The sequence below is a fragment of the Narcine bancroftii genome, chromosome 12, assembly GCF_036971445.1.
Source record: "Narcine bancroftii isolate sNarBan1 chromosome 12, sNarBan1.hap1, whole genome shotgun sequence".
NCBI classification, from domain to species: Eukaryota; Metazoa; Chordata; class Chondrichthyes; order Torpediniformes; family Narcinidae; genus Narcine; species Narcine bancroftii.
The window spans coordinates 100,946,807-100,967,483 of NC_091480.1; the positions used below are offsets into that span (position 1 = coordinate 100,946,807).

General features: G+C 45.8%; 1 long non-coding RNA gene across 1 annotated transcript in view; it reads left to right on the forward strand.

Moving 5' to 3' along the window:
- The first annotated feature begins 528 nt into the window (after window positions 1-528).
- Window positions 529-20,677, forward strand: part of LOC138746455 (uncharacterized) — a 35,074-nt gene continuing 14,925 nt past the window's right edge. Inside the window, exons 1-2 of the long non-coding RNA XR_011346965.1 lie at window positions 529-611; window positions 10,734-10,814. This is a non-coding gene — a long non-coding RNA (uncharacterized lncRNA). The remainder of the gene's footprint in view (window positions 612-10,733; window positions 10,815-20,677) is intronic.

Below are 20,677 nucleotides of genomic sequence, written 5' to 3' on the forward strand. Positions count from 1 at the left end.
TAGTTCAGTGCAGACAAGAAGGGCCAAATGACCTGTTTCTGTGCTGTAATTGTTATAGGGGTAAAATGTGTGGCAGTAACTTGGAAGTCCGATGCGTATTTGGGAATGGGTCGATGGCCACACTGAAATAGGCCGTTGTATCCCACTTGAAATAATTACATCGAATTCACGGAACAAATTTGAATTTCTCTTTTGAAGATTTGGGATGTGTATTTACCAATTGTTGGAATTAAGTTTTAGTCACCCAACACGAACTTTCTGACTCCTAAAACCAAGAAAACCAAGATTTTATTTGATAGTTTTGGTCAATTTTTATAAATACTATCTATATGTTTTCTCTCTTTATTGTTTTCTATTGGGCAGCTGTGGTAGGGGTTACTTTTTAAATCACAATGCATTAATTTTATCTTATTTTCAAAGAAGAAATTTAAGTTTTTTAATGCATATGTTAAATTAAATGTAAAAATGTTACAAATAAGATAAATGAAGAATTGTTTCAGGAACTGGCGATCTTCCACGAGTGCCGTGTACCCCAGGCAGCAGGAATGTGTGAACGAAACACAAAACTGGCCAGAAGAACTGAGGAAACACAGCTAAAAGTGTCCAAAAAGGTGCTGATGCCATCTTGATTTTAACGTAGGTGACACCGAGGAATGCGTTGGGGCAGAGATGGTCTATGGACAGCCAATACGGACGCCTTGGGGAACAAAGCCTGCACCACCAGTAGGGATGGATAATGGTGGGTAATGAATAAGCAAATATTAGAGACACTGAGAGAGAGACACACACATACCCACATAGACAGACAGACACACACACCCACACACACAGTCACAGAGACAGATACACACACACACACACACAGAGACACACACAGAAACACACACAGACAGAGACAGAGAGAGACACTGACAGCGAGAGAGAGACAGAGAGACACAGACAGAGACACACATAGAGACACACACAGACAGACACACACAGACAGATAGAGAGACACACACACAGACGGAGAGAGACACACACACACAGAGACACACACACAGAGAGACACACATAGAGACAGAGACACACACGACACAGAGGGACAGACACACACACACAGAGACAGATACACACATACACAGACATAGAGAGAGATACAGACACACAGAGCCACACACACAGACACAGAGACACAGATACAGAGACACACACAGAGACACAGACAGAGAGTGAGAGGGATACACACATACTGACACAGAGAGAAACACACATTGAGACACAGAGGTAGAGACAGAGAGAGACACACACACAGACAGCGACACAGACAGAGAGACACAGACAGAGAGAGACACACACACGCAGAGACAGAGAGACACACACAGAGAGAGAGAGAGACACACACATACTGACACAGAGAGAGACACACATTGAGACACAGAGGTAGAGACAGAGAGAGACACACACACAGACAGTGACACAGATACAGAGACACAGACAGAGAGAGAGAGACACACACACATACTGATACAGAGAGAGACACATTGAGACACAGAGGGAGAGACACAGAGAGACACACACAAACAGACATAGAGAGAGACACACACACAGAGAGTGACACACACACACAGACCCACAGAGAGAGAGACACAGACAGAGAGAGACAGACAGACAGAGAGAGAGACACAGACAGAGAGACACAGACAGAGAGACACAGACAGAGAGACACAGACAGAGAGACACAGACAGAGACACACACACACTCAGAGACAGACACAGAGACACACACAGATACAGAGACACAGACAGAGAGAGACACACACACATACCCAGACAGACAGACACACTCACACACACAGACACAGAGAGACAGATACACAGAAACAGACACACAGAGAGACTCACACAAACAGACATAGAGAGAGAGACACACACAGAGAGTGACACACACAAACAGACATAGAGAGAGAGACACACACAGAGAGTGACACACACACACAGACCCACACAGAGAGAGACAAAGACAGAGAGAGACAGACAGACAGATAGAGAGACACTGACAGAGAGAGAGACACACACACAGAGACAGACACAGAGACAGACACAGAGACAGACACAGAGACAGACACAGAGACAGACACAGAGACAGACACAGAGACACACACAGAGACACACACAGATACAGAGACACAGACAGAGAGAAAGACACACACACATACCCAGACAGACAGACACACTCACAAACACAGACACAGAGAGACAGATACACAGACACAGACACACAGAGAGACACATACAGAAACACACAGACAGAGACAGAGAGACACTGTCAGCGAGAGAGACACAGACAGATATACACACAGAGACACACACAGACAGACACACACAGACAGAGAGAGTCACACAGACACAGAGACACACAAAGAGAGAGACACACAGAGAGACACAGATAGAGAGACACAGACAGAGAGAGAGAGACACAGACAGACAGAGACACACAGACAGAGACACACAGACAGAGACACACAGACAGAGACACACAGACAGAGACACACAGACAGAGACACAGACAGAGACAGAGAGAGACACACAGACAGAGAGAGACAGAGAGAGAGACACAGACAGAGAGAGACAGAGAGAGACACACAGACAGAGAGAGACACACACAGACCACACAGACATAGTCACACACACACACACACACACACACACACACACACACACACACACACACACACACACACACAGACCACTTGGTTGTGCCCTTCACCTTCGCACCTAACTCCCTCATCTCTCCTGGCAGGATCTCATCACCTTTTCTACCCGTGGACCATGACATCTGTCTGCTCATCCTCCTTCCTGAGAATGGTGTGAACTCTACCCTAGAAACACCACAGCAAAGAAAAGAGACCCTTCGGCCCTTCTCGTCCATGGTGAAATATCATTCTGCCAGTCTCATCGACCTGCACCCAGTCCCTAACCCTCCTGACTTCCCACATCCATGGATCTCTGCAATTGATTCTTAAAACGTAAGAGTTTGAATGTTAAATGGAAGACCATTGAGGAGTGTTGTCAAAGAAAGGGATTGAGGAACTGTGGTACAGAATTGACTGAAAGTGGAGTCCCATGTAGAGATAGGGGGTGAAGAAAGCTTCTGGTATTTTGGCCTTCAGAAATGAGAGGATTGAGTGCAGGAGGTGGGAGACCAAGAGGAAGTTGGACAAGGCATGGGTGAGGCCAACTTGGAAACATTGTGTGCCGTTTGGGTGGCCGGACCCGCGAGGCTGAGGGCGGGGAGGGGGACCCGTGAGGCTGAGGGGGGGGCAGGGGGGCCGTGAGGATGAGGGGGACGAGGACCCAGAAGGGTGAGGGGGTCCCACCAGAGGGGTGAAGGGGACCCACCAGAGGGGTGAGGGGGATCTGCCGGAGGGGTGAGGGACACGCAAGGCTGTGGGGGGGCGGGGATCCTGCGAGGCTGAGGGGGATGGGTATCCAGAAGGTTGAGGGACACGCAAGGCTGAGGCAGTCGTGGAACCAGAAGAGTGAGGGGAATGAGAACCCGGAAGGGTGAGGATGATCAGGACCCAGAAGGGTGAGGGTGATCAGGACCCAGAAGGGTGAGGGTGATCAGGACCCAAAAGGGTGAGGGGAGGGGAATGAGCACCCAGAAGGGGGAGCGGACGAGGACCCAGAAGAGGGAGGGGTACCCAAGATGCTGAGGGGGGACGGGGACCCAGAAGGCTGAAGGGGGACGGGGACCCAGAAGGCTGAGGGGGAACGGGGACGGGGACCCAGAAGGCTGAGGGGGAACGGGGACTGGGACCCAGAAGGCTGAGGGGGGATGGAGACGGGGATCCAGAAGCTGAGGGGGAACGGGGATGGGGACCCAGAAGGCTGAGGGGGGACGGGGACCCAGAAAGCTGAGGGGGGACGGGGACGGGGACCCAGAAGGCTGAGGGGGAATGGGGACGGGGACCCAGAAGGCTGAGGGGGGACGGGGATGGGGATCCAGAAGCTGAGGGGGAACGGGGATGGGGACCCAGAAGGATGAGGGGGGACGGGGACGGGAACCCAGAAGGCTGAGAGGGGATGGGGACCCAGAAGGCTGAGGGGGAATGGGGACGGGGACCCAGAAGGCTGAGGGGGGACGGGGACCCAGAAGGCTGAGGGGGGACGGGGACCCAGAAGGCTGAGGGGGGACGGGGACCCAGAAGGCTGAGGGGGGACGGGGACCAAGAATGCTGAGGGGGGACGAGGACGGGGACCCAGAAGGCTGAGGGGGGACGGGGACGGGGACCCAGAAGGCTGAGGGGGGACGGGGACCCAGAAGGCTGAGGGTGGATGGGGATGGGGACCCAGAAGGCTGAGGGGGGGACGGGGACCCAGAAGGCTGAGGTGGTCGGGGACCCAGAAGGCTGAGGGGGGACCCGCGAGGCTGTAGGTGGGGGTGGGAACCCGAGTGGTTGAGGGGATCCGTGTGGTTGAGGGGATCGTGGAACTGCGAGTGTGAGGGGGACCTGTGAGGGTGAGGGAGTCTCGGACCCATGGATGGGAATGAGCAGGAAGGGGTGCTGGTCAGTGGGACGAGAATATCAGTTCACCACAGACTGAAAGCTTTCAGTTCTGTAATGAGACGTCATTAACTATGACACCGACAGCCGAACCCTCTTTCTCCCAGTTTCACTGCAGACATTGGAAGACGGTCCTCTTTAAAATAATCCAAATACCCCTTGGCGCGGACCCTCCGAAGCCACAGATTAGAATCTGCATCTCAGATGGTGAAGTCTTCAGATTTTTCTTTAAAATATTGTTTACATTGTAAAACAATTTGGAAAGTGCATTGACATATATTGTAATGTTCAATTCATAAGGAAAAACTAATGGAAAATTCATAATTCAAACACCTAGCACTAAGCAAGGTTCAAAAAAAACACACAGGAATAAAGTGCCAACATCCTGGAGATGGATTTCACAGTGACTAAGGACAAGATTTGTTCTTGTCTCCAGCTGTGCACACACGAGGATGAGAACAGTGTTTGAGATGCTCCAGCCAGAAAGAATTCTGATCCATATCCCCACGTTTTTATTCCTCGGGCTGACGGCAAGGTTCAGACTGAAATAGCATAGGATGAGAATCCAGGCAAAAGGACAGAAGCCCAGACCAAGCAACAATTTGAGCAGAAGGATTTAGTTCCACCGGTAGAGAGAGAGAGAGAGAGAGAGAGAGTGGAAGGACACTGTCAGAATGCCCTTATGATTTAACCTGTTTAAAAGCAGGTGGCACAAATCTGTGCAGAGGGGCACAATTTAAAGGCGATTGCCGATGTTTGATTGGGAAGCTGCAGGAATTCAGCCCATCAGAATGAAGTAAATGCAATATCCAAAGAGAGAAACCTTGGGCTTTTCTCTGGAGTAATGCAGGAAGCTCATAGAGTGAATGGATTTGTGGCAGAGCTTGGTGGAGGAGCAGGCAGTGCTGAGGAAACACAAGGCTGCTGAAGGACTTGTAGAAAGAGAACGTGCAGAAGGCTGCGGGTGCCTGGAGCGCATGGCCGGGCAGGATGGTGGAGTCTGGAATAATAGGGACCTTTAACATTTAGACAGGCACATTGATGCAAGAAAAATAGTGGGTTACGGGTGTGAGGGGGGAAAAGTTCAGTTTGTAGTAGGTTTGAGCTATTGTCTTGTGACACCAATACCCCTGAGCAAAAAGCTCTGCAAAAGTATGGACACCGCCCTGGACATCTCATGTAAAAACCCTCCACCATTGAGAACATTTGCAGAGAACGCTGCTGTCAGAGAGCAGCAGCAATCAAGGATCCACATCACCCGCTCTGTTCTCACTGCTCCCATCAGGGAAGAGGTATAGCCAGGTTCAGGAACAGCTGCAACCCCTTCACCACAAGACTCAACACACATTCAGGGACTCATTTAAAGATTCTTCCTTTTGCACTTTGAATTTTTTCTCTCTCTATTGCAGTTTGTTTTCATTTCCACATTTTCAGAGATTACAAGTTGATGAGTCCAGTTGGGGAAACTTGGTTTTGGTCTATATAATGGTTACATTTATCCCCTTTTATTGTTCATTTATATTAGTGTCTGGGCCCCTATGTGGTCCAGGTACAGCTGACAGACCTTTACCAAAGGGTCACGTTTATGTGATTTTTTTTTCCGTAGGTAACAGCAGTTCATTTCCACAGCCCAGCCTGCTGTCGGACATCCAGTTGATCGTGATACATCTTTTCGCGAAGGCCAGTGCTATTTTTATAAATGAGATTAGATATTTGGTTAAGTTGTCGCTTGTTTCCATGAAGATATTGCTCCAGGTCTCATGCGGAGGCAACTCCTGTGATCGTGGTTAATTTTTCTGCGCTTTCTTGCCAAAATGGCCTCACTTACACGCACGACCACGTAGAAAAGTTTAATGAAGCTCATCATCCCATTGGCCTTCATTTCGGTTGAAGCACTGCATGCAGATTTTACAAAGCAGTCTGAAACCCTTTTTCCACGGGAATCCCAGTTCATTGGCCATGCAGTGTCTCAGGTTAGGAAGCCCTTGGTGCCATTTCCACTGGGACACACGATTGCTTTTCCACTGAACACAACTCATCCCCGGGGAGCGGAGTGTTCTGCCTTCGACTGGAAACAGGTGATTCTCTGCTGTCTCTGTTCCACTGGTTTTACTATCAGGCCGACGTCGGCAAACGCCGAGGATATGAGTAGGGGTGGAGGTGGCGTGAAATGACATCATTTGACACTGGCATTTGGATAGTGTCCCTTTTCAACTGGACCCTGTCCCAGGAAATTCCCGGGATTGGCCATGAGGGGCTGTACTTTTGAAGTTGAAACACTTTGCAGAGCAAAGTCTTGGAATTTAATTTCTTCAACTATGTACGCTATTCTGGCGCTCCATCCTGTAGGATGTAGATGGTTCCTTTCATAGCACCTGAATCAATCCCTGACTAATCACAGAGCATTTCAGGTGTAGGGATTGCTTCAAGTGGAATTTGAGTTTGAGAGCATTTTGAAAACCACAGGTCTAAGTTATCGGGAAAGGTTAAGCAAGATTTTTATTCTGCGGAGCATAAAAGGTTGAGGTTGGATTGGGTTGAGGTATTTAAAATTATTGGGGTATAGATTTGACGTGGGTTGAGAGAAAGGGGCAAAAGTTTTGAGGAAATGTGAGGGGGGACTTTCACTCAGAGTGGTGGGTGTGTGGAATGGACTTGCAGATGAAGTGGAGGAGGCAGGCTCAATATTAGCTCTTAAGGAGAAGTGGGATATGTATTTGGACAGAAAAGGAATGGAGGGTCAAGGGGCGAGTGTAGGTCAATGGGATTAAGTAGGACAAAGTGTTCGGCGTGGACTCGAAGGGCCAAGTTGGCCTATTTCGATGCTGTAATGGTTAGAGAGGTAAAACGTGTATGTGAACATTTTGGGTCCAGTGACCATAGATTAGTTTCCAATCAATTATGGATAAGAGTGGGGTCTGCTGCAACAGCACCACTCAATCAATGCACCGGACACAGTTAATCAGGAAAGATGTTTATTCAGACTTGTTCCTCTCTTAGGTCTCTTGCCCACGACCTTACCAGAGAGAGGGGGATCTTTTTCTCTTCTATCCATTAGTGACTGGTGTCATCCTCTGTTCTGCTAATATTTCAAAACAGCACTGAGCCCACGTTAAATGTTCCACTTGAAACTCAAACATGTTACAGACTAAACCAAGCCAGTCATCTTGGCTAAAATTAATGATGAGGGAGAAAATGAAGGGAATAGAAAGCAAGGGAGTAACAGGGAGAGGATGCAAAAAATAATGCAGGCTGAATGAGAGGGGAAAGAAATCAGGCTCCAGATGATTAAGGAGGTCAAGGCGAAACATGGAGACCCTAGGACACTGCCACCCTATGTTGAGAATGAGGACTCAAAAGATTCCTTGTGGGCAAGACTATCTGCACGTGCTCCCCAGCAGCAACCGTAACCAGTCCTGCATCTCGCTTGGTTCCATAAAAGGTGATTTCAGACTTAACTCTGACGTAAACAATTTGCTCATTTTCAAACCAACTTTCCTCCCTCCGTCATTGACGGCCGTGACACTGTGCACGAGTGAGGAAGATGGGGTGAAAGACCTTGAACTGAAAGTTACCTGCAGTAATTGGAAACCTGCCTTCAAGAGAGCTTCAATCATGTGAATGTTTCACCAGTTGTTGGACTTTACCAGCGATGAAACAGTGTCCCACCCTCACAGTGTTTCCTGTTACTAACTTGGACAGGAGTAAAAAAATGATTTACGCAAAGAATTATAAACCAGGGGAAAGATATACTCTGAAAACAACAAGAAATATTGTTCATAGCCCACTGTGCTCCCGACAGAAGTCAAAATCCAATGGGCTTTATGAACTAAAACACAAATGGAACTTAACCCAAGATTATTCCCCCGCCCCCCGTCCTATTAAATGTTGAATCCTGTTGTGTGAAGAAGGAGTTGCCTGGAACGTTAGCCCATCCCAGAAAGCTCACCAGACTTGGACTGCAGATCAACACTTAAGGATGACCAGCCGCAGCTTAATTTAATGCAATGCTTATTCCCCCCCCCCCCCCAGCAAAAATCTTCAGCATTGCTTCATTGAAACTGGTCTAATTCCAAATAAGATCAGCAATGTCTTTTGGACCGAGTACAAAAGAGAGAGAGCTGAGGTACCTTCGAAACCCAGAACCAAATACATGCAACATTCAGTGGCAGCTCTCCTTGCATCTAATCAAGCACTTTTGAGCCACTATGAACTCTTCCCCAAGAGAATTCATCCAACCATCCATGAGTGCATTCCTGTCAACTCGAAAGCCGAGAGGGGATTTGGTAGAGTATTTAAAATTACAAGAAGGATGGATAGAGTTGATGTGGATAGACAATTCCATTGCAAGTGGGAGAGATTGAAACAAGAGGTCTTGTTTCAATAACCATTTACGGAGCGGATACAGGCCACGTTGGCCTTTCGAGTCCGCACCAGTGCACTGATTTTATGCGCCCTCTTCAGGCATTGGGGGAAGGTTTTCAGGACCGAGATGAGGAAAGATTTCTTCTCCTGGAGGATGATGGATCTATGGAATTTTTTGCTACAGAAAGTAGTTGAGGCTGGTTCCTTGTCAATGTTCAAGAGTAGGTTAGAATTGGCCCTTGTGGCTAAGGGGATCAGGAGGTATGGAGAGAAGGCAGGAACTGGGTACTGATCAGCCATGATCGTATTGAATGGCAGGGTAGGTTTGAAGGGCCAAATGGCCGAATCCTGCACCTATTTTTCTATGTTTATATATTCTACTTGGGTTTGTCCAAAATATATACATTTTGGTCCAAAATTAAAATTTTGAACACTCCCAATGGATCCTAGAATATTTTTCCTGGAAGAGACTAAAAATATTTGGATTAAACGGGATTTTTTCAGGTTGCTTTAGCTGTTTCATATTTGGAGGACCAAGTCACCAAATTGCAGAATCCATGTGATTGAAGGAGTGCAGAGATTGGTTAGGATGTTGCTGGGACTTGAACGTGAACCCACCAGGGCCTACAGCTGGTCCTCAATGTTGTCGACACATTCTTGGAAAGAGTTACTTGAAGTGAAAAGAAGGTTTTACCATGGCCTCAATGATCAAAAATAAGAAAAGTTCCTATTTTGGACGCCAAATATCATCATTCAGGTGCCTTACCGTCCAGTGAGGGCGATCTTGTCTCTCAATCCACCACAATCTCTGAACCTCTGAATTGTAGTTGTGGCCTCCCCGTTCTTTTCTGAGCTGAGACCAATATTGACGTTTAGGTCATGGTTACAGATGGGCTGGAAATACTGAAGAAGTTTCCTCTTGCCTTACTCAGTTGCAGTGTCCATACTGGATGGGTAACCCTGGCCATTGATCAGCAGATCCAGAGAACACAGCACAGTACAGGCCCTTCAGGCCTTGATGTTGTTCTAGCCCATATATTCACTCCTTAAATATAACGTACTAAACCAATGGTTCTCAACCTTTTTCCTTGCACTCACATACCACTTTTAGTGGTAAGTGGGTGGAAAGAAAGTTCAAACCCTATTTTAAAATAATCATATGAACAATCTAGAATCGTCATTCTCAACCTTCCCTTCCCACTCACCTACCACATGAAGCAATCCCTTAATGTTCAGAGATTACTTAAGGTGGTAGGTGAGTGAGAAGATGAAGGTTGAGAACCTCTTTCTGCAGGCAAACTAATTCTGAATCCACACAACCAAGGTTCCACAGATCCTTTGGCTCATGACTATCAAAATGAATCTACCCTGGGCAACCCTGTCAAAGGCATCACTAAAATCCACACACCCCACATCCACTCCCCTGCCCTTCATTTGTTATTTCATTGTTTTCAAACACTTTCTTTCCCCACCACACTTTTAAGTCATCCCTGTCTAATCACGGAACCAACAGTCAAAGGACAAGGCCAGTGCCATTTTTATAAATGAGATTTGATATTTGCTTAAGTTGTCGTTTGTTTCCATGAAATTACCTCAAAGATATTGCTGCGGGTCGACTGTGGAGGCCACTCCTGTGATCGCGGTTCGTTTTACTGCGCTTTTTTGGCCAAAATGGCCACACTTTCACGCACGACCACGCCGTACATGGAAAGATTAATGATGCCTGGCGTCCCATTGACCTGAAATATTCTATTAAATTTTATTAAAATTTTCAAAGGGAAGCTTAACACCACGTAATACATTTTGCTTATTTTCAAGTTGTGGAGAGTGAGGAGGGTTTTCATGGACTACAAAAGGATTTGGACTGTTTGGAAAGATGGCAGATGGAGTTTAATGTAGGTAAGTGTGAGGTGCTTTATGTTGGGAAGAATAACCAAGACGTATGCAGTGAAGGGGAGGGCATTGAGGAACAGAGGGATCTTGGAGGAATGCTTCAATAGACAATAGACAATAAGAGCTGGAGTAGGCCCTTCGGCCTGTCGAGCCAGCACCGCCATTTTACAGATCATGGCTGATCACTACTATCAGTACCCCTTTCCAGCCTTATCCCCATAACCCTTAACTCCTTTGCCCACTAGAGTCTTATCTAACTCTCTTTTGAACATAATCAGCGAATCTGCCTCTACCACCCTCTGAGGCAGAGCATTCCACAGATTCACACTTCTCTGGGTAAAAAAATGTTTTCTCATCTCCGTCCTAAAGGGCCTACCCTGTATTCTTAAACTATGCCCTCTAGTCCTCGTCTCCTCCATCACTGGGAACAAGTAATCCGACTTCACTCTGTCCATCCCCCTAATAATTTTGTATACCTCAATCATGTCCCCCCTCATCCTTCTAAACTCCATCGGATACAAGTCCAGTTTTTCTAGCCCCTTTCAGCATATGTCAACCCCGCCATCCCTGGAACTAACCTTGTAAATCTGCGCTGCACATCCTCTATAGCTAGTATGTCCTTCCTCAAAATTGGAGACCAGAACTGGACGCAATACTCCAGGTGGGGTCTCACCAGGGCCCTGCACAACTGCAGAAGGGCGTCTCTGTTCCTATACTCCAATCCCCTCTTTATGAAAGCCAACATGCCATTTGCCTTCTTCACAGCTTTCTGAACCTGCATGTTAGCCTTCAGTGACCGGTGAACAAGTACACCCAGATCCATTTGCTCCTTCCCACTCCCTAGCTTGTCTCCATTTAAATAATACTCAGCTTTCCTATTATTGCCCCCAAAATGGATAACCTCACATTTGCTCACATTGAACGTCATCTTCCATTCAGCAGCCCACACCCCCAACCTGTCCAAGTCCCTCTGCATTTTTTTGACATCCTCCTCACACCCCACACCGCCACCCAGTTTAGTGTCATCTGCAAATTTGCTCATGTTATTAATAATCCCCTCATCCAAATCATTTACATAAATTACAAACAACTGAGGACCCAATACCGATCCCTGCGGCACTCCACTCGTCACCTGCTGCCATCCTGAAAAAGACCCGCTTACTCCAACCCTTTGTTTCCTATTTCTTAACCAATTTCCTATCCATGTCAGCACCTTACCTCCAATACATGCTCCCTGATCTTGCCCACTAGTCTCCCGTGCGGTACCTTATCAAAGGCCTTCTGGAGGTCCAAATACACCACATCCACTGGCTCTCCCAAGTCCACCCTCTTTGTCACATCCTCGAAAAATTCCAGAAGGTTAGTCAAGCATGACTTACCCTTAAGGAATCCATGCTGACTAGCCCTTATACTATTATTTCTGCCTAAGTGTTCTGCTATGACTCCTTTTATGATAGATTCCAATATCTTCCCCACCACTGACGTCAGGCTGACTGGTCTATAATTTCCCGTTTTCTCCCTCCCTCCCTTCTTAAAAATCGGCACCACATCAGCCACTCTCCAATCCTCAGGGACCTCCCCCGAATCTATGGAACTTTGGAAAATGTCGACCAGTGCCTCCACAATTTCCATAGCAACTTCTGGGATGCAGCCCATCAGGCCCTGGGGATTTATCAGCCCTCAGTCCCAACAATTTACTCACAACCTCCTCCTTCTAGATCCGGATATCCATTAGATCCCCTACTTCCCCAGGAAAGTTCACCAAGTCTCTTGACTTATATCCTCCTTGGTGAAGACAGATGCAAAGTATTTGTTAAATTCCTCAGCCAACTCCTTGTTTCCGGTAATAATTCCACCCTTTTCCATTCTTAATGGACCAATTGTAGACAGAACCAATTTCTTCCTCTTCACATATTTAAAAAAGCTTTTGCTATCCTCCATTATATTATTTGCTAATTTCCTCTCGTACTTCATTTTCCCCTCTCTTATGACTTTCTTAGTTACCCTCTGTGCTCTTTGAAGGTTTCCCAATCCTCTAACTTCCCACTCCGCTTCGCTATCTTATACTTATTCCCTTTGGATTTGATAGTGCACTTGATTTCATTAGTTAGCCACGGCTCTCATTTGCATCTCCTAGAGCCTTTCCTCCACTTTCGAATAAATTTGTCTTGAATCCTGTAAAAAATATCCAAAAATACCTGCCATTTTCCCCAGTTGTCCTCCCAGCTAGTGTATCTGTCCATTTTATTTTGGCTAGCTCCTCCCTCATAGCTGCATAATCCCCTTTATTTAACTGCAGTACAGATGCTTCCGACTTCCTTTCCTTTTCCCTTTCTAATTGCAGCTCAAAAGTAACCATACCATGGTCACTATTCCCTAATGGCTCCCCTACATCAAGGTCACTTATTAACTCTGCGTCGCTGCACAGCACCAAGTCCAGAATCGACTTCCCCCTGGTAGCTTCCTCCACTAGCTCCTCCAAGAAAGTATCTCGTAGACATTCAATAAACTCACTCTCTTGTGTTCCTGCCGCCGTCTGATTATCCCAATCTACCTTCATGTTGAAGTCCCCCATAACTACCGTATTGCTACCACTTTGACATGCCACTCTTAATTCCTGATTTATACTGCCACCGATATCTGAGCTACTTTTCGGAGGCCTGTAAATGACCCCCATTATGGTCTCATGCCTTTACAATTTCTTAATTCTATCCAAACAGACTCTACCCACCTGTTTCAATGTCTTTCCTTTCAAACGCCTGAATTTCATTTCTTACCAACTGAGCTATCCCACCCCCTCTTCCTAACATTCTGTCTTTTCTATAGGACGTGTACCCGGGAACGTTGATTTCCCAATCCATTCGTGGGAATTCGGCCGTGTCCACAGGAAAAAGGGAATCTCAGGGTTGGATGTGATGTCGTGTATGTTCTCTGCCAATCAATGGGAAATTTCCAAATCTTCAATCTTGGTGCAAGAGCCCACGAGGTACAAACCAACCATCTCCTGTCCAAGCTGCAGATTGCAAGGGTTGTAAAGTGCTGCCACCGCCTGTTCACACCGAGTACTGCATGCATGAAGCGAGGGAGAGTGAGAGAGATCTAGGTATAATACCACCACCTGGTGTCTGGACTCGCGAACTACAGGATACATGATTTTTATTTTTCATGGGAGTGTTGGAGAATGAGAGGAGACTTGATTAAGGTTAACAAAATTGAGCAAGATGGATAATATGGAGCTCCAATGAACAGGGAGGTCTCACCTGTGAAGGAGCAAGTGTGAGATCTCCCAGTTCATTCTTGCTCGGGCAGTGGTGGCCAATTCAAGACAGCTCCAATTAGGGGAAGAGAATATGCTGTTTCATGTCATGGGTTTGAAACGGTTTCCCCAGTTGTGCCATTCAGACTCAAGAGAGCAGATGCTTGCAGACAGGAAGGAAACCTAGTTTTATTGTGGAGAATTGCTTGTTTTTTGGGGTGAAGGTTGTCTGTTGTCTGAGATTCCTAAATATTTTACAATGGAAGCAGCACTTTTCCTTGTGCCTGATTGCTACATAGCGGGTAAAATGTCTCAAATCTATCGCTCAGCCAGGACTTTGGGTCATTGATTTGGAGAGAGAGTGATGGCTTGGCAATATTTACAGCATGGTGAGTCCAAAGCTCTCAAAGTGACAGTGTGGAAGGAGTTTGTCTGTTCTTTGTGTTTTCTGGCACCCTTGAGAACAAAAAAGTGTCCGTGAATTGTGGTATTGGTGAGACACAAGCTTGTTTTGCCCTCTTTTTGTTCTGTTTGTCTATAAAGTTTCAGTTTAGGGATAAAATGTCCAGACACTGTTCTGTTCAAAAGTCTAGTCACCAAATCAGATTCTCCTGAGTTCTTGTCATGGATATGCATCAAGAAGCCTGTTTTGCAGCAGTTGTGTTGCATTAGAGGTGCACATACAATTTTCAAAAATAATGAGTTTGAAACCAGAAAAAGATCAGGTCGTGCCCAAAGGTTCATCTGTGCTGTTGAATTGAATTGATGCCCCCAGGTCCAGAATGTGCACTTCCACCCCATGGTCTTGAGCTTCCCAAATCGCCAATGAACTTACGGCCCCCTTGAGCTGTGGAGTGTGGGAGGAAATCCACACAGACACCAAGAGGATGTAGAAACTTCTTGCAGTCAGTGCTGACTTGATCCTGGGGTGACTCGTGCTGGAGACGTGGGACTACTGTCCTGCCTTCACCTTGTGATGGCTGATTTTTGTCTGTTGGTGGATGGAGGTCTGACATGATATTCCCTTGGCCTTGAGGGAAAGAAGAGTAGAAATTGCAAGGGCTCTGACAGAAATATTTAAAACCTGTTTATCCACGGGTGAGGTGCCAGAGAAATGGATGTAATCTAATGTTCCCTTGTTTAAAAACGGCTTCAAAAGCCAACCAGGTGAGCCTGACAAAATAGGTAAATTATTGGAGGGTAATCAGAGAGTACCTCGAAAAGAATCTGTTCGAATAGCTGGCCTTGATCAACCATCGCATAGAATACAGGAGTCGGGCAGTGAGGTTGAGACTAGACAAGGTATTGGTGAGGCCCTGTTGAGAGTACTGTGTGCAGTTCTGGTCCCCAAATGAGAGGAAAGCTGTCAACAAAGTAGAGAGGGTGCAGAGATTTACGTCAATGTTACCTGGATATCAGCAACTAGATTACAAAGAAAGATTGAGCAAATGAAGTCTTTATTCTTTGGATTGTAGATGGTTGAGAGGGGATTTGATCGAGGTCTTTAAAATTACTAGGAGGATAGAACGAGTTGATGTGGATAGACTTTTTTCATTGCGGGAGCAGAGATTGAAACAGGAGGTAAAAGTTTGGAAGTAACATGAGGGGGAACTTCTTTACTCAGAGTGGTGGCTAAGTGGAGTGAGCTTCCGGGAGAAATAGTGGCGGCAGGGTCCATTTTGTCATTTCAGGGAAAATTGGAGGGGAGGGGAATGCAGAGAGGTGGTACGAGAGGAGAGTATTTAGTTCAGTGCAGACAAGAAGGGCCAAGTGACCTATTTCTGTGCTGTAATTGTTATAGGGTTAAAATGTGTGGCAGTAACTTGGAAGTCCGATGCGTATTTGGGAATGGGTCGATGGCCACACTGAAATAGGCCGTTGCTTCCCACTTGAAATAATTACATCGAATTCACGGAACAAATTTGAATTTCTCTTTTGAAGATTTGGGATGTGTATTTACCAATTGTCGGAATTAAGTTTTAACCACCCAACACGAACTTTCTGACTCCTAAAACCAAGAAAACCAAGATTTTATTTGAGAGTTTTGGTCAATTTTTATCAATACTATCTAGATGTTTTCTCTCTTTATTGTTTTCTATTGGGCAGCTGTGGGAGGGGTTACTTTTTAAATCACTATGCATTAATTTTATCTTATTTTCAAATAAGAAATTTAAGTTTTTTAATGCATACGTTAAATTAAATGTAAAAATGTTACAAATAAGATAAATGAAGAATTGTTTCAGGAACTGGCGATCTTCCACGAGTGCCGTGAACCCCAGGAAGCAGTAATGTGTGAACGAAACACAAAACTGGCCAGAAGAACGGAGGAAACACAGCTAAAAGTGTCCAAAAAGGTGCTGATGCCATCTTGATTTTAATGCAGGTGACACCGAGGAACGCGTTGGGGCAGAAATGGTCTATGGGCAGCCAATACGGACGCCTTGGGGAACAAAGCCCGCACCACCAGTCGGGATGGATAATGGTGGGTAATGAATAAGCATATATTAGAGACACCGAGAGAGAGCGACACACACAGACACAGAGAGACAGATACACACACACAGACACACACAGAGACACACACAGACAGAGACAGACAGACAGATAGACACACACACAGACAGAGAGACACGCACACAGAAAGAGACAGAGAGACACACATAGAGACAGAGAGAGACACACACACGACACAAAGAGACAGACACACACACACAGCCAGAGACAGAGACAAACACACGACACAGAGAGACAGACACACACTCACAGATACATACACACAGACAAAGATAGAGAGAGACACACACAGAGACATAGACACACAGAGACACACAGATATAGAGACATACACAGAGACACAGATAGAGAGACACACAGACAGCAACACAGAGAGAGAGAGACACACACAAACAGACAAAGAGAGAGAGACACACACACAGACAGACAGAGAGACACAGACAGAGAGACACAGACAGAGAGACACAGACAGAGAGACACAGACAGAGAGACACAGACAGAGAGACACAGACAGAGAGACACACACACAGACAAACACAGATACAGAGACACAGATAGAGACACAGACAGAGAGAGAGAGAGACACACACATACAGACACAGAGAGACACACATTGTGACACAGGGAGAGAGAGACACACACAGACAGTGACACACATAGAGACACAGACAGAGACAGACAAACATACACAGAGACACATACACAGAGGGAGATACACACAGAGAGAGACGCAGAGAGAGACACAGACACAGAGAGACATACAGACAGAGAGACACACAGACACACAGACACACAGACACAGAGAGACACACACAGACACAGAGAGACACACACAGACACAGAGAGACACACAAACACAGAGAATCACACAGTCACAGATACACACACAGACCGATAGACAGACAGAGAGACACACAGACAGAGAGAGAGAGACTCACACACAGAGAATCACACACAGACACAGAGAATCACACACAGACACAGAGAATCACACACAGACACAGAGAGACACACACAGACATAGAGAGAAACACACAGACGTAGTGACACACGCACACAGACAGACAGAGACCCCTTGGTTGTGCCCTTCACCTTCGCACTTAACTCCCTCATCTCTCCTGGTAGGATCTCATCACCTTTCCTACCCGTGGACCATGACATCTGTCTGCTCATCCTCCTTCCTGAGAATGGTGTGAACTCTACCCTAGAAACACCACAGCAAAGAAAAGAGACCCTTCGGCCCTTCTCGTCCATGGTGAAATATCATTCTGCCAGTCTCATCGACCTGCACCCAGTCCCTAACCCTCCTGACTTCTCACATCCATGGATCTCTGCAATTGATTCTTAAAACGTAAGAGTTTGAATGTTAAATGGCAGACCATTGAGGAGTGTTGTCAAACAAAGGGATTGAGGAACTGTGGTACAGAACTGCCCGAAAGTGGAGTCCCTTGTAGAGATGGGGGGGTGGGGGGGAGTGAAGAAAGCTTCTGGTATTTTGGCCTTCAGAAATGAGAGGATTGAGTGCAGGAGGTGGGAGGCCACGAGGAAGTTGGACGAGGCCTGGGTGAGACCAACTTGGAAACATTGTGTGCCGTTTGGGTGGCCGGAGGAGAGGAAGGATAGGAATGAGACAGCGCGTCGAGGAGAGGGACAAGAAAGTGGTCTGGCTTTCGGGGTTTGAGTTCCAGGGGAAGGTTGGACAGGCTGGGACTTTATTCCCTGGAGCGTAGAAGATTGAGGAAGATTTGAAAATTGTGAGGGGGGACGGATCGTGTCCATGGGGACAGGCTGTTTCCAAGGAGAGTGGGAGAGATTCAAAGAGGAGGACATGGATTGAGATTGAAGGGGGATTTTCTTCCCTCAGAGGGGGGTGGGAGCGGGAGGAGTCACGTGATGGAGTAGTGGCCGGACGGTGAACTCCAGCCCTCTCCAGAAAAGTCGGGAAAAACAAGAGAAAACACAAAGGCACAGAAATAAAAGTTACAGAAAAGTGAGTATAAAGGTGGAAAGAAGATGGCGACAAAAAAAGAAAAGTCGAAAGCAACGGTAAGAAGAGAGGAAGAGAAGACAAAGGAGGAAAAAGGTGAAGGCCTTACCTGTCCGAAGAGGCCCGCTGCGGAGAGAGAAACCCGCTCCCTCAGGTCGGTAAATAATGGACTACAAAAATGGCTCGCAGAGCCGAGCAAAAGTGCGCAACTGCGCATGAAAAAAAACACACCGACGGGAGGGGGGACCAGCTGGGGAGTCGATCTCCACAGCCGGCAACGACAGCTGCAGAACACCTGCAGCAAGAAGAGACCACAGAAGACAATGGAAACAAGAAAGAAGAGGAGGAAAGGGCAACAAAGAAACAACAGATGGCCAACCCAGAGGAAGAAGAAGAGGAAGAGGAAGAGTTCAGGGAAATAGAAGAAGAAAAGAAAGGCAAGGTAAAGGATATACTTGCTCTTATTAAAGGATACATGGAGTCATTTAAAGAATGGCAAACACAGGAATTTAAGGATTTAAGAAAAAGAATAAACAACACAGAAGAGAAAATAAATAAAATGGAGATGACCTTAACAGAAATGGGAAAGAAAATGGACAAGATGGAAGAGCGGGCAGTAGCAGCAGAAATGGAGGTAGAAGACTTAAAAAAGAAATTGGAGAAATCTAATAAAAAAACTAAAGAGACACAAGAACTACTAGCTCAAAAAATAGATACAATGGAAAACCATAACAGAAGAAATAACATAAAGATAGTGGGCCTTAAGGAAGATGAAGAAGGCAAGAATATGAGGGAGTTTATAAAAGAGTGGATCCCTAAGACCCTAGGATGTCCAGAACTACAGCAAGAAATGGAAATAGAAAGGGCACATAGAGTATTGGCCTCTAAACCACAACCACAACAAAAACCAAGATCTATTGTAGTAAAATTCCTAAGATATACTACAAGAGAAAAGGTACTGGAGAAGACAATGGAAAAAGTAAGAGAGGGCAACAAACCACTGGAGTATAAAGGGCAAAAAATCTTCATTTATCCAGATATAAGTTTTGAACTCCTAAAGAAGAGAAAAGAGTTCAATACAGCAAAGGCGATTTTATGGAAGAAAGGGTATAAATTTATACTAAAGCATTCAGCGGTATTGAAAATATTTATTCCAGGACAACAAAACAGACTATTCTCGGATCCAGAAGAAGCACGAAAATTTGCAGAACAATTACAAAAATAGACTGAGGGAGGAAGACGGGTAATGAGAGTTAAAATGATCACGATTGATATGTATGCAGGTAAAGAGGTATAAGAGTGAATAGAGACAATGTGCATACGTGAATGTATCTGTACTTAGAGGAAAATATAGATAGTATAGACAAGAATTAATAAGGGAAGGTAATGGAATAGAGAGAATAAGGAGGGAATTAAAAGAGGGACCTTTGTGACATATGAAAAGTGAAATCTTTTCTGGGGGAGGCGGGGTGGGGGGAAATAGCGGTCACTGCAAAATCAGTTGACGCTTGCGAGTGGATTCGCAAATCCAAATGGAGAGGGGAGATGTGGTTGTCCGACAAGGGATAAAGGACAACTCAGGAGGTGAAGGGGAGATTGGGGATAAATAAGATAGAAATAGGAGAATAAGGAAAATGTTAGATGTTGTAGGAATGTTGTCTTATAAAGAGTTGAAAATAAGAAAACAGAAATGGAAAAGGAGGAAAGGTAATGATGGAAAAACGGAAAGAGAAGATAAACAAAATATAAAAGGGCTACGCTGAACTATATGTCTTTAAATATTAATGGAATACATAACCAAATTAAAAGGAAGAAACTACCAAATTTAAATGAATAAATGTATTCCATTAGAAAAAATAACATATTGGTTAAGAAATAATATTGAAATATTCGAACAAGTATAGGAGCCTTACATTAAATACAATAGCGAAAACCTACCGGGGACAAACATTACCTAAGTTGATGGAAGGAGAAGGAAAGAAAAGAATGGACTCAGTAGAATTTCTGGAGTAATTTTGTTGAATGACAACATTGTCTGACTGGCTTAATGCAACCTAGATTGTATACCTAAAATGGATGAGAGGGGGGGGTGGGGGGGTGGTTTGGGAGGAA